The sequence below is a fragment of the Giraffa tippelskirchi genome, chromosome 6 (genome assembly GCF_054371585.1).
Source record: "Giraffa tippelskirchi isolate mGirTip1 chromosome 6, T2T-mGirTip1v1.2.pri, whole genome shotgun sequence".
NCBI lineage: Eukaryota > Metazoa > Chordata > Mammalia > Artiodactyla > Giraffidae > Giraffa > Giraffa tippelskirchi.
This window is the reverse complement of record NC_137280.1, coordinates 10,431,536-10,434,143: the sequence shown is the minus strand read 5'-3', so window position 1 is coordinate 10,434,143 and position 2,608 is coordinate 10,431,536.

Here is a 2,608-nt window from a genome sequence, read left to right as displayed (position 1 = left end):
GTCAGCTTCAGCTTCTTCAGTATCAATGATTGGGAGATAGACTTGGATTACTCTAATGTTGAGTGGTTTGCCTTGGAAACAAACTGAGATCATTCTGTTGTTTTTGAGATTGCACCCAGGTACTGCATTTTGGACTTTTTTGTTGGCTATGAGGGCTACTCCATTTCTTCTAAGGGGTTCTTGCCCTCAGTAATAAATATAGTGGTCATCTGAATTAACTTTGCCCATTCCCGTCTATTTTAGTTCACTGCTTGCTAAAATGTTGATGGTCACTCTTGCCATCTCCTGCTTGACCACGTCCAACATTCCAGGTTCCTACACAGTATTGTTCTTTACAGCATCAGACTTTACTTTCCCCACCAGACACATCCACACCTAAGCATCATTTCCACTTGGGCCCAGCCACTTTTTTCTTTCTGGAAGCTATTTAAATTACCCTCCACTCTTCCCCTGTAGCATACTGGACACCTTCCAACCTGTGTAGGGTGGGGCTTATCTTCCCAAAACAATGAACAAGCCCAACAAACATTTTCTAGGTTGGACTGAACTAATCGAACTAACTGAACTAACTGGCAGTTCAATCCAGCAATAATGTTCCAAGACTGATGGGTGACTGGTTAGGTCACTCAAGTTCAGTTGTCAAGTTACCCCATACCTGAGTAGAGCTCAGTGGTCATGCACTACGGTAACCAAGGAATCAAGAGAAAATATTGACTGTATTTGAATTAAACATATCAGTTTATTAAATGTGAGTACACAGACGTGAATGACTAATGGCGATATGTAAATTACACAGATGTCTCTTGCCTAACCACCAGCCCTTCCTCAGCTAGAATTAGTCAAATCTCCTACCTGAGTGGCTAGAAGCCAGATTTCAGCCTGGCTCTGGCTCTGGCTCACCTCGTTTTGCACTTCTTTCTCCCAGTCCTGCCCCTACTAACTCTAGCCTCCCATGCTTGCTCAGCTAGTTTTTACCTTCTCCGGTAGTTCTTTCTCTAAATGTATGCTAGCTGCAAGGATGCTGCAGTCACTGTGTACAGCTGACCCTTGAACAACAAGGGTTTGAACTTCCCAAGTCCACTTGTATGTGGATTTTTTTCAGTAGTAAATAATACAGTGCTACTTGATCTATGGTTGGTTCAATCTGTAGACGTGGAATCACAGATACAGAGGAACGGTAGATCCGGGTGAACTGAGTATATAAAGGGCTGACTATAATTTATACTGGATTTTCTACCATGCTGGGAGGTTTGGGGCCCCCGTCCCCTCCTCGTTCAAGGCTCAAATGTATATACACCTAAGGCTTTCTCTGTGGCTTGTATCTTTCTACCTCATCTCCCACCATGGAGATTTCAACAAGTGAACTGGGGAACTGAGGAACTGCATACTTGGACACCACCATGCACTGATGATTGTCCCCACTTGGCACACTCTGTGGGTGGCTCCATTCCTCTACGTTAGACTAACTGCCAGCTACATGGGTGTTTGCTGCTGCTTCTGAGCATCTTTGTCTCTGCTTTTCAAGGGCTCACTTGGCTATCGGCCATTTGACAGCCCTCAAGTCTTCTCAGTTCCAAAGGGATCACCCTGGTTATACAGAGAGACCAGGCAGTGTGATGCAGGGATTAACCATACAGAACTTTGGAATATCCACATATGGCTTTGTTCGGTGGGTGATGCGGGATGAGCTACCTCACTTCTTTGTGTTAGGTAAAATAGGGGAAATAATACTTCAGTTTAAGGATCATATTGGTCAGGTCCTGGAAGGAAACTGTTTTCACCTTACATTATTCAAATGAATGGATTACTCACAGAGGTGTGAACAAGGATGAGGGAACAAACAAGGGTTGTCGAGGCACCCAGAGAGGAGCAGCAGTTGGAAGCCATTAACATCCCTAAAGCTGAAAGGCGAAAGAGAGGAAGAGCGAAGAGCGTGACCCGAGCCCACCGAGAACCAGAATTGTGGAAGAGGTGCTGTAGAGTGGACGGGCGCAGCTAAGGCTGGAGGTGCAGCCTGAAGCGTGGAGAGAATGAGGAAGACATATTCCAGCGTCTCTCTCATCTCACCTGCGGGCGCTACCTATCGGCTGAATGGAATGGGAATCGGGAGACAAGCGAGCCTGGCAGGTGCAGCTGGAGAGCTGGGCTTCCAGGCACACAGAGCAGGGCAGAGACGGTTTAGTGAAGGGGCTGAAGAACCAAACAGAGGCTGGCAGCACAGGACTAAATGAGAAAATATACAGTATACTTTCCACAGGACCTGGCACATAGCAACTGCTCCACAAAGTGACTGTGGTTATTGTTAGTATCACTGAGGCTGCAAGGTCACTGGACTCTCCGGTTATACCTGAGGCCATCTGTGCCCCTCTAAGCAAGTCATGAGGCTTGGTTTAGTAATGCACTCTCTCTGGTCTGCTGACATCAGAGCTTTAATGATCTAGTTTGTTTTCATCAGGTGCAATTAGGCTGTTTAACCTGTCCCCAGATTTGGAGCAAGAAAAAATAATTTCTGAGCAAAGTTCTTTTGAGAAATCTGTCCATCTGGGCACCACAGATCCCTTTACATATTGCCTAAGACTTTCCTTTGTCCCTCTTATCTAATGAGCCA